General features: G+C 48.7%; 1 pseudogene; it reads right to left on the bottom strand.

Moving 5' to 3' along the window:
• Window positions 1-7,541: 7,541 nt before the first annotated feature.
• On the bottom strand, window positions 7,542-11,728 carry LOC101989264 (annotated as a pseudogene).
• Between the last annotated feature and the right edge of the window lie 509 nt (window positions 11,729-12,237).

Raw genomic sequence — 12,237 nt, 5'->3', positions numbered from 1 at the left:
TCTGTGTGCATCTCTCTGTGTGTATCTGTGTATCTGTGTGTGTCTATATGTGTGTATCTGTGTGTCTGTGTCTGTATATGGTGTGTGTCTGTGTGTGTCTATGTGTGTGTATCTGTGTGTCTGTGTGTGTCTATGTGTGTGTATCTGTGTGTACATGGTGTGTGTCTGTGTGCGTCTCTGTGTGTGTATCTGTGTGTCTGTGCCTGTATGTGTAACATCTGGGGTGTATGTGTAATGTCTAGTGTGTATCTGTGGGTATAAAATGCTTGATATGTCTGTAACCTGTGTATGTAAGTGGGCAGATGTGTTCATGGTGCAGATATTTCAGGTCAGAGGTCCGCATATCTTCGTCTGTCACGCTCTACCTTACTTTGTGTTGTTTTTTGTTGTTTTTGTTTTGTTTTGTTTTTTGACACAGGGTCTCACTGTGCAACATTGACTATCCTGGAACTCTCTCTGTAGACCAGGCTGGCATCAAACTCACAGAGATCTGCCTGCCTCTGCCTCTGCCTCCCTAGGGCTGTGATGAAGGGCTTGGCAGCCTGCCAGGCTTTCTATTTTGATACTGGGCCTGCGTGAACCAGAAGCCTGACTATTGCTAGCCTGGTGCCATTAAGTCCCAGATGTCCACCTCCCCAGCTCAGGGGTGACAGACTCACAACACTGCGCCCAGCTTTTATTCCAGCTGGGGTCCTCAAGCCCTTTACCCACTAAGCCATCTCTCTGACCTCTCCTCTGGCTCCTCAAGAACTATGCATAAGCTTGAGTGGCAGAGATCCATAACATCAAGCCCAAGATACGACCCATGAGAAGTGAGCTCTCAAACGGCCCCTGGGACCCAGGAGGCACCTTTTGCTTCCTGTCTGTTGACCTCTGCGGTCATCGGTGGGAAGATACAAATAACAAACCCATCAATGATTCCGACGAAGCAGAAGTCAGAGCCTGTTTGGATTTGTCATGGGTTGGCGTCAACGAGCAAAGGAGGAAGTCATGCTTGTGCCCTTGGTGTCATTGCTCTCACCCCCAGCAACTAGACCAAGCCTCATGGCAACAAGGAGGAACAGGGTCTCTTCACATAAAAGACCTTTCAGGGCACCTTTAGGAGAGCCATGTTGGAGCCAGGTCATCCCAGCCACTCAGAAGGATAATGCAGGAGGATGAAAAGTTCAAGACTAGTCTGGGCAACTTAGTAAGACACTATTTCAAAATAAAAATTAAATTAAAAAAGAAGACCCGATGATATGGATTAGCAGTACAGCACCCACCTAGAATTCCCCCCCAGGGGAAGGGCTGGGGGTGTGGTCAGTGTGGAACCCAGCCTAGAATCCCCCAGTGAGGGGCTGGGGATGTGGTCAGGGTGGAGCCCTGCCTAGAATCCCCCAGTGAAGGGCTGGGGGCGTGGCCAGGGTGGAGCCCTGCCTAGAATCCCCCAGTGAGGGGCTAGGGGCGTGGCTAGGGTGGAGCCCTGCCTAGAATTTCCCCACCCCCAGTGAGAGGGCTTGGCCAGCACTCCAGTACTTATCTGCCATGCTATCATGCAGGAGGCCCTGGGTCCAACCCTTACCACCACAAAAGATGACTAAAACCCAGGAGCTGTGTGCAGGATCTCTCCAGTTTCTTAGGTGCTACCAGTGTTGGGAGTTGCTATGATGCCACCACATCCATTCATGCCAGAGAGAACTCTCAGGAAACTACCACAGGCCTCGTGACTCAAAATCTGGTTGGCATTCTCGTTTCTCCTTGTATCGGACACCCCAGCTCGTGACTTCTCATTTTCTTCTCGAAACAAACTCCCTGATGCCCTCACTCTTTGCCAGCATAGGGGGTGAAACCCAGAGCCTAAGCACTCTGCCCTTGTTTTTTTGAGACAAGGTCTCCTATATATCCCTGGCAGGACTGGAGCTCTGAGTTTGAGGCCAGCAGTCTACAGAGTGAGGTCCAGGACAGCCAGGGATACACAGAGAAACCCTGTGGGGAGGGGGAAGGGGGGAACTAGTTCTCTTGTTATCCATTCATTGCCTCTCCATCATCATATCGGGCAACCTATCCATCCAACTGTCCTTCTTCTAGAACATTCCTCTTCTGTGAGTCTCTGTCTCCATTCCTGTTTACCCCTTTCAAGCCTGCCCTGTAACCCAGGCAGTCCTCCAACAAGCTAACTAGACTTCTGCTTGACAAGCCATCACTCTATGCACGTGTGTTATGTTGAGTGCACACATGTGTGCATGCCATGTGCGTGTGGAGGCCAGAGGTAAACCTCAGGTGCCATGCCCAGTCCCATTTCCCTTTCATTTCTGAGACAGGGTCTCCTACAGGCCTGGAACTCATTGCTTAGGCTTAACTAAGCTGCCAGGGCCCCTCCTGTCTTGTTGATGGAGCTGCAGGCTGTGTTCCACCCGGCTCCCAGCCACCTGACTAGCTTATGCCCCGAAATAACAACATACAAACTGTATTCATTTAAACACTGCTTGGCCCATTAACTCTAGCCCTTACTGGCTAATTCTGATATCCGGATCAACCCCTCTCTAATAAACTGTGTAGCACCGGTCTTATCGGGAAAGATTCAGCATGTCTGACCTGGCGGCTTGCTTCATCGCGTGCGTCTGCCCGGGAGAGGGGAGCATGGCCTTTGAGCTCATTTCCTCTTCCTCCCAGCATTCTGTTCTGTTTACTCTACCCACCTATGTTCTAACCAATAAAATGGGCCAAGGCAGTTTCTTTATTAGCCAATGACCTTCCTCCATCACTGTCTCTACCTCCCCAGTACTGGGATTATAAATTTACTACTGGTCTTAGGGGTCACAACCTGTGCCCCAATAACCCAGGTTCAGCTACGCACTTTAACAGGTCTATTAAAATAGCCAATTAGCCAGACAGTGGTGGCACACACCTTTAATCCCCAGGGAGGTGAAGGCAGGCAGATCTCTGCAAGTTCTGGGTCTGCCTGCTCTAAAAATCTAGGTCTAGGCAGCTTGAGCTACATAGTAAGAGACTGTCTCAAATAAATAAATAGACAAATTGGTAGTGAAAAGGAGAAAACTAATTCTATGTGGCCACACTGGGAAAAGGGGCAAAGACACCTGTTGTAGAATAATCCTTTATGTAAAAACCCAAAATGTCCCTGTACTACAATCTATATGGTACTACACCCTACACGGTACTACACCTGTCCCATGCCTGTACAGGTCAGTACATGAGCCAAGAGCTAAGCTGGAGACTTAAAAACACATAGACAGAGACACACAGAGAGAGATAGACATAGGTCATCCTTGATACAAGAATGCCAAGTTTATTGTGCTCAGGGGAAGCTTATATCAGGATTCTTAGCCACACCCCAGCTCTCGGGATCTTTCAGCTGCAGGTCTCATGTTCAGAGCAGAGGAAAACAACTTGTTTTCAGGGTCCGGGGTCCACAGTCCCCAACAGCTCCCAACATCTCACTGGGGTTGGTTTAATAAAGTGCTAAATGCACAAAGCTAGGCAGGAGAGAGAATGCTGGGAATCAGAAGGCAGAGTCACAAGGAGACGCAGAGAAAGCATCATGAGCCATGTGGCAATATGTAATCAATAAAAATGGGTGAATTTAAGTTATTTTTTTTAAGGTTTTTCAAGACATGATTTCTCTGTAGCTTTGGAGACTGTCCTGGAACTAGACCTTGTAGACCAGGCTGGCCTTGAACTCACAGAGATCCACCTGCCTCTGCCTCCTGAATGCTGGGATTAAAGGTTTTCACCACCACCACCCGGGGAATTTAAGTTGTAAGAGCTAATTAGAAACAAGCCTAAGCTATTGGCCAAGCTTTCACAATTAATAATAAGTCTCCACGTGGTTATTTGGGAACTGACTGGCCAGACAGAGAAAGACTCGCTACAGACACCCATGACCCCCACCCTGCCAAATTCTTCTTGGGTGAGCCTAACACAGCAGCAAGGTTTAAAGAGAAGGCAGGAGACACACAAGAGGAGAGCTGGAGAAGCCACTCCGTGGTTAGAGCGCCAGCTCCTCTTTTAGAGAACTGAGGTTCAGTCCCCAGCACCACACAGTGGCTCACAGCCACCAGTAACTACAATTCTGAAGAACCTGGCATCTTGTTCTGGCCTCTGTGGGCACCAGGCACAAACCGTGTACATAGATACACACAGACAACACTCATTTACATAAAATAACTAAATTTTTTAAATGGTTAGAAATGCTGAGGAAGGAGTCGACCACCACATTGGTGCTGCCCGTCACTGTCTCAGCTCCAAGCTCCAAGGGTCTCAGCCAAGGTACCTCCAAATGTTAAGTATTTTCTTGCAAACAAACCTCTCTGCTGACACAAATAATCCCAATCAGACCAAATCAAAGCAAATTAAAAGATGCCCAGGTTTAATTGTGTACCTGTGCTCTTGGGTGGTCCCAGGAAAAAACAGAGTGAATGGGAGGAAAGCCAAAACTGACCACCTGAGAGAAGGGGAGACCACGTGTTTGTTATCTGGGGGGGGGGGGCAGTTTAAATAGCCTGTAGGAGTGGTCTTGACCCTGGGGGGGTGTCACCATTTGGCGGGCTTTCTTGGAGGTGGAGTTTGGACTGAGGCCACTCCCAGGGGAGCTAAGCTTGGAATGGAGTTTTCTGCCCAGCACTTCAAAACTGGATGCCAGGAAACTGGGGTGAAGCCCCTGACTAAATAAGTGTTAGTCTTTCTCCAGAAGGTAAGCTCCACCCCTGGGGATTCCTAGGGTGATTCTGAGTTTTCTGAGTACCTCAGTACTTTGGTACCCAGCAGGGAGCACCCATGTGTCTTTAGAATTACCCGTTCAGACAGGCCAATCACACGTGTGCACCTCCACGCTCAACATTCTTTAAGAACTACTTTAACTATGTGGGTGTGGAGTGGGGAATATGTGCATGATGCCAGCAGAGGCCAAAGGAGGGCGTGAGAGTGCCCTGGAGCTGGAGTCACAGGCATTCGTGAGCCACTTGGAGTGAGTGCTTGGAACCAAACTGAGATCCTCTGTAAGAGTGGCAGGCACTCTGAACCATCTCTCTGGCTTTGCACTTGGCATCTTTAAATGAGTTCTAGGGTTCCTTGCACTTTCAAGAAACACTTTACTGATGACAGGCAGTGATGGCACACACCTTTAATCTCAGCACTCAGGAGACAGAGGCGGACAGATCTCTGGGAGTTCGAGGCCAACCTGGTCTACAGAGCTGTTACACAGAGAAATCCTGTCTCGAAAAAAGAAAGGAAGGAAGGAAGGAAGGAAGGAAGGAAGGAAGGAAGGAAGGAAGGAAGGAAGGAAGGAAGACTTTATTGACTGACCTGCCTGTTATTCTTAAGAAATATGGGGGGTTCCCAGCGGCAGCGGGAAGCCACGCGGCGGAACCCCCAATGCAGCGGGCACATGTGAGCAGACCCATGGAACCATAAAAGCAGCTGCTAGCCCCGAAGAGATGGTTGTCGGTCCCTGGGGCAGGCTGGCAGAGTCGCCATGCAACAAGCGGCTACAGCTTCCCACCAGCAGGAGGGTGCGTGCCAAGCGGGCGGTGGCGGCGGGTAACAGACATATAAACACAGGAAATAGCCATAAGTATTTATTAAAAAGGAGAGAAAGGGAGAGAGGGGGGAGGGGGAGAGGGAGAGAGGGAGGGAGAAGGAGAGAGGGGGAGAGGGAGGGAGAGGGAGAGAGGGGGAGGGGGAGAAGGAGCGGGAGAGGGGGAGGGAGAGAGGCAAAGCCCCGTGTGTACACCCGGAGAGAAAGCAGGGAGAGAGAGCGATGGTGGGCGAGGTTAGAGGTTAAAAGGAGTGGGCATGGCTAGGGCGGGGACCCAAAGAATAACACTGCCTACCTCCCCAGGTCCTCTATTGCTTTTATGAGAAGGTTTGGGGCCAACATCCACAAACCAGTATGATCTGACCCATTTTCAATTTTCCACTTGATTGCTGCCTGATCTCTCAGCGCACCACCCTCCTGCCTCTGCACCTTGGCACACAGTTGAAGAACCTCTGAATCCAGCTCTCCGGGATCTTATTTATTCAGGTAGAAGTTCCACCCCAAGCCCCCTCTCCTGGGAGTTGCCACAATCTGGACTCCGCCCCCCAGAAAGCCCACCAGACGATGACCCCTCCCCAGAGTTGCTCGGGACCACTCCCACAGGGTATTTAAACTGCCCCCCTAGAGAGCAAACACATGGTTTTCGGGTCTTCCTTCTCACCTCGTCTCTGGGGGCTGGAAAGTCATCTAGGAGAGTTTGTATCTGCTAAACTGGGCTTTTTCTAATTTGGTTTGATTTGGTCTGATTGGGTTTATTGCGTCAGCAGAGAAGCTTTTCATCTGGAGGTCCATCGAGGAAGCTGTTTTCCTCACTGGGAAACACCCTTCTCCCCAGCACCCGCTCTCCACCAGGCTAAGATCGGCTTCAACTGGGTAGGTTGTTCTTTCCAAGTCATTGCCTCAGAGGCCCAGGGCCTCCTGCAATGTTCGGGGTGTCCTGCCAGCTATGTGGCCATACCAGGCTCCCAACTTGTTAACAGGACAACAACCTGCCTTGTCTCGTAGGACCCCTTTTTCAGATGATATTCTCCTCAAGGGACTTCCCCACACCCCTCTGTTATTTTTTGACCCAAAGCCTCCCCACACTGGATGTATTGCACTAGGCTTCACGTCCTGGCGTGGACTTGAGACATGGACACCTACAATTCAAGACCTGATCCCCAAACGCTCTTGGGCTGCCTTTTATAAAATCTTTTTAATTGGGGCTATCTGACACCATATGTCCTTAACGCCTAAAGATTTTGCCAACACAGGGACAAGTAAACAAACCCCTCATATGCCCACGGTACTGGCATTCCCGTCCTCCCCTCAGTGGCCAGTGTCTCACAGCACTGGTCTTTTTTTTTTTTCTGCAGCACTTTTGTTTTTCTTTACACGATGACATGTTTCTAGGGCCTAATGTTCTCAACAGTAGGAAGCCAAAATCTGTCATTTCTTAAACTGAGTACAAAAAACCTTACATAAATTGAAAGAATGAACACATTTGCAGGTGTCAATGCAAACATTCCCAACTCAAGGCAAGTAACAACCCACGGCAGTCAGGAGGGAAAACACCAGAACGGAAACTGGGCCCTAAGGCTGGGACTTTCCCATCTGTCAGACTGGCAAGAAATGGTACCTGGTTCAGGAACCCTTGCCAGCCTCGAGAAATCCTGGAAGTCAGTCCAGATCACTGCACGGTGCTCACATAGATCCACCAGGCTGGGGATTCTCTTCCATAGCATGCTCTCCCCAGCCACCAAGTGACCAAGCCACATGACTAAGGACTAAATCCAGAGAAGCACAGAGCATTAAACATATACCAAGGGAGCAGTTAACTTGAATACAAGGTTGAAAATCAGCAACAAGTTCTACTATCCCATGCTGATATTGGATACAAGCTTCAAGGACAAATTTCTTTTCAAAGCCTTATTCCAGATTCATGAGGCTAGCATGAGGTGTGTACATTTGCCGGGGAAAATTGATACTTCAGAATCAGCTCATGATTGGCACCTGCTCAGTCCATCTAGAAACATTTGCAGTGGATGATGGAGGGGCCCGACTCGTCATACTCCTGCTTGCTGATCCACATCTGCTGGAGGTGGACAGTGAGGCCAGAATGGAGCCACCAGTCCAGACTGAGTACTTGCGCTCACGGGGAGCAATGGTCTTAATCTTCATTGTGCTGGGTGCTAGGGCTGTGATCTTCTGCATACTGGATACATGGTGGTACCACCAGACAACACTGTGCTGGCATACAGGCCCTTGCGGATGTCCACATCACACTATGTGATGGAGTTGAAGGTGGTCTCATGGATGCCACAGGACTCCATGCCCAGGAAGGAAGGCTGGACACTGAAATCACTCATTGCCAATGGTGGTCACCTGCCCATCTGGTAGCTCATAGTTCTTCTTCAAGGAAGAGGATGATGCAGTAGTAGTCATTTCTTGCTCAAAATCCAGAGCAACATAGCACAGCTTCTCCTTAACACCACACACAATTTCCCACTCAGCCATGGTGGTGAAACTGTAGCCTGCTCATTCAGGATCGTCATGAGGTAGTCTGTCAGGTCCCGGCCAGCCAGACCCAGACACGAGATGATGTGGGGAACGGCGTAGCCCTGTTAGATGGGCACTGTATGTGTGACCCCATCACCAGAGTCCGTGACAATGCCAGTGGTGCGCCCACATGCAAAAGGGACAGCACCACCTGAATGGCCACGTACATGGTGGGGGTATTGAAGGTTTCAAACATCTGCGTCATCTTCTCTCTGTTAGCTTTGCGGTTCAGTGGGGCCTCGGTCAGAAGCCACACGCAGTTCACTGTAGAAGGTGTGATGCCAGATCTTCTCCATGTCATCCCAGCAGGTGACAATGCCATGCTCGATGGGGTACTTCAGGGCCAGGATACCTCTCTGGCTCTGGGCCTCATCACCCACGTAGGAGTCTTTCTGGTCCATGCCCACAATGACACCCTGGAGGTGTCATGGTCAGCAAAACCAGCTTTGCACAAGCCGGAGCCATTGTCAGTGATGGGTCCAGCCATTTCTTCTTCCTTTGCGATCAGTGAAGGCTGGGGAGATGGAGCAGCAAAAAGACATGCAGTGTAAATGGTGGCGGAGTGTGAGTCTGCTGCAGGAATTTTTTAAAAAATATTTATTCATTTATTATGTCTACAATATTCTGTCTGTGTGTATGTCTGCAAGCCAGAAGAGGGCACCAGACCTCATACCAGATGGTTGTGAGCCACCATGTGGTTGCTGGGAATTGAACTCAGGACCTTTGGAAGAGCAGGCAATGCTCTTAACCACTGAGCCATCATCTCTCCAGCCCCCTCCAGGAATTTTAAGTTGGACAACTAGCACAGTTTCCTCAGGAAAAAAAAGTTTTACTCATCTGTTAATATAATATGTATGTGTAAATAATGTGGCCACCATATACTTGTTTTATATCTGTGTGTGTGTGTGTGTGTGCTTGTTTTAAATTTGTCAAACTTGTAACTCCAGATTACAACATCTCTGAAAAAATACAAATGCGTGTATAGCCATCATCTATGTGCTGGCCCTGCCAAGGAGACACTCAGCCTTCAGTATACCTTGGCTTACGGAAATATTTCTTCCAATATTCTCGTCTCTACTGACATCAGAGTGGAGGCCAAAATGCAGGCCGATTTCCACCTTGTCTGAAGGTCAGAGAGTTTGGAGACTGACAGGTGCAGTTGCATGTCCTAACTCAGGAGGTGATGGCTTGGTTATTTTGAAATTAAGATAGCTCAGTGCCATCCTGACAGGAGGTCAGAATATGCAGATGTACTTCTGCTCCTTCTGCTATAACTATGAGATCACCTAGGGAAGGGCCACCTTCAGTATAAGTGACCTAGAGCACCTTCACTACCTAGACAACAGAATGCTAATGACTTGATGTCTCAGAGTGATAAAGCCATTGACTGTGTGAGTTACCCTTGTATCACATTAATAACGTCTTTTGTTACCTTCTCCCTCCACACCCTGTTTATGTTGGGTATAAAAGCTGTGGAAAAATAAACGCAGGTGAAATTTCAGGATTTCAGTCACGGGAACGCCCTCCTGATACTTCCTGTTTTCTGTCTTATTATTTTTAAGTGTCTTCATATTCTTTACTTATATTTCTTCAATTCCCATGCCCCTATCCTGGTTAGAAATATTTTTGTCAAGACCAGTCCTTCACACATTGGCAGGCTGTAACTGACAGGGTAAACTATATGTCTAAATTTAACTTACAAGTCAAATTTAGATATACCTGACAGGTAATGGTACCCTGATTCTCAAGGGCCCTTACAGATCCCAGAGTATGGCATTTAACAAAAGAGCCTCTTATGATAGACAAGCCCGCTCCTGCAGCATCCTATAGCTCCTCCAAGAAGATGCATGGTTGGCTTGCCTTTGGATACAGCAAAGCCACCCACACAGCAAAAAGCTACCTTTCACCTCATCAGCCACCTGAACTCTGCCTAAATTAGACAATAGTACATTGGAGAATCAGTCATCTCATCCTGCCAAGACAGGTAGACTGAACCCTACCCCCACAAGAAAGTCTGTCAGGCCTCCTGGGTTTAGCAACTAAAGGCAAGTACTATTTCTAAAGATAAATAAGAAGGTGAACCCAAAGAAATCATATATTTATCCTCCTGGATATTGGAAGTAGACAAGATCACCAGGCAAAAGTTGGGAGCACGGGGGTGGGGGTGGAGTGGGGGGAAGAGGAGATGGGGAGAGAGAAGGGAGAAGGGGAGGATTGGGAAGAGCTTGGGGGAATGGGATGGTTGAGATAGAGGAAGGGTGGATATGGGAGCAGGGAAGAAGATATCTTAACTAAGGGAGCCATTTTAGGGTTGGCAAGAGATTTGGCTCTAGAGGGGTTCCCAGGTGTCCAAGGAGATGTCCCCAGCTAGGTTCTTTGGCAGCAGAGGAGAGGGTGCCTGAACTGGCCTTATCCCATAGCTACACTGATGAATATCTTGCATATCACCATAGAACCTTCATCTGGCGATGGATGGAGATAGAGACAGAGACCCACATTGGAGCACTGGACTGAGCTCCCAAGGTGCAGATGAAGAGCAGAAGGAGGGAGAACATTAGCAAGGAAGTCAGGACCACTAGGGGTGCATCTACCCATGGAGACGATGGGACTGATCTAATGGGAGCTCACCAAGGCCAGCTGGACTGGGACTGAACGAGCATGCGATCAAACAAGACTCTCTGAATGTGACTAATAATGAGGGCTGACCGAGAAGCCAAGGACAATGGCACTGGGTTTTGATTCTAATGCATGGGCGGGCTTTGTGGGAGCCTAGTCTGTTTGGATGCTCACCTTCTTAGACCTGGATGGAGGGGAGAGGACCTTGAAGTTCCCACAGGGCAGGGAACCCTAGCTGCTCTTTGGACTGGAGAGCCAGGGGGAGGGGGAAGGGGGAGGGAAATGGGAGGAGGTGGAAGTTTTTAATAAATAAATTAATTAATTAAATAATAAAAGCCAAGCTTGGGATAGCCCGGGTAGCTGGAAAAGCTGTCTCACTTTACTCATTTGCCTCTCCCTCTCAGATCTGTCTACGGCATTGGATGACTTAAGGTACTAGTAGTTCATTACTTCATTTGTTAAGTTTCCTGCTAAAAACACAGACAGGTGTGCCTCTTTCAAAGGCTCCATAGTCCAAAATTAACAGGTTTCAGATGTATCTTCAGAGGTTCAGAGTTTTCCATTTCCTTTAGTTGTCTCCTAAAATGTCCATGCCTTGCCAGGTGGTGGTGGCATGTATCTAATCCCAGCACTCAGGAGGCAGAGACAGGTGGATCTCTACAAGCTCAAGGCCAGCCTGGTCTACAGAGCAAGTTCCAGGACAGGCTCCAAAGCTACAGAGAAACCCTGTCTTGAAAAACAAAACAAATAAATAAATAATAAATAAAATGCCTGTGCCTTTTAACCTAAAGCCATAGCCTTTTGCTATGACACCAAGATGTAAATCTGTTCCAGCTGTCTTACCGGTACCAGCAGGTTCCTGGTGAAAGTTCTGCTGCTGTATCAAGAAATCTGGTCTGGTGAAAATAACAGTCTCTGGAGTCTATCTTGACCCACCCATTTTCAAGCAGCTCACTCCTGCTGTCTAGGCCAAGACCAGCTTACAGAGGGCCCTCCAGATAACGCCAGCACCTGCACTCGCTCCTGGAACTTCACCATTGGTGCCACCTCTCCTGGCTCAAATGGGCACCTACCCGACAACTGAAATCTGGGTTTAAAGGGCACATCTGCTCTCATCTCACTCATTCACCCCTGCCTCTCCACAACCAGGGCACTTCTCTGCCCCATTCATTCTGGCTGCTAATCACCCTTCCCATGACCAGACCCACTCATAGGGCCAATAATAACAATCTGCTATCCACCTGCCTTCTCATCTGCCTGTAGGCCTATATTTCTGTATGGCACAAAAGCCATAGGCCCAATCTGAGCTGATCACATAGCTCAGCAGACAAGCTGTCTCTGCCTAACAATAGCAAGGATGTAGATCTCCTGAGGAGAGGTGTTGACTGAAACTGGTCAGGATGTTTGGTGCTTCCTTCCTTTGTAATTTGGAGGATGTCTTATAGAGATGCTAATTCATGGCCTACCTGACTGCTAGATGCAGACTTGACCTGAGCCCAGGCCCCTGGTTGCCTAGGAAACAGCCTAATGTGTTCCCACTCTATTGA

Source organism: Microtus ochrogaster, unplaced genomic scaffold (genome assembly GCF_000317375.1).
Source record: "Microtus ochrogaster isolate Prairie Vole_2 unplaced genomic scaffold, MicOch1.0 UNK98, whole genome shotgun sequence".
Classification (NCBI taxonomy): Eukaryota; Metazoa; Chordata; class Mammalia; order Rodentia; family Cricetidae; genus Microtus; species Microtus ochrogaster.
The sequence above is the reverse complement of the archived record's forward strand: the minus strand, read 5'-3'. Positions and strand labels throughout refer to the sequence as shown.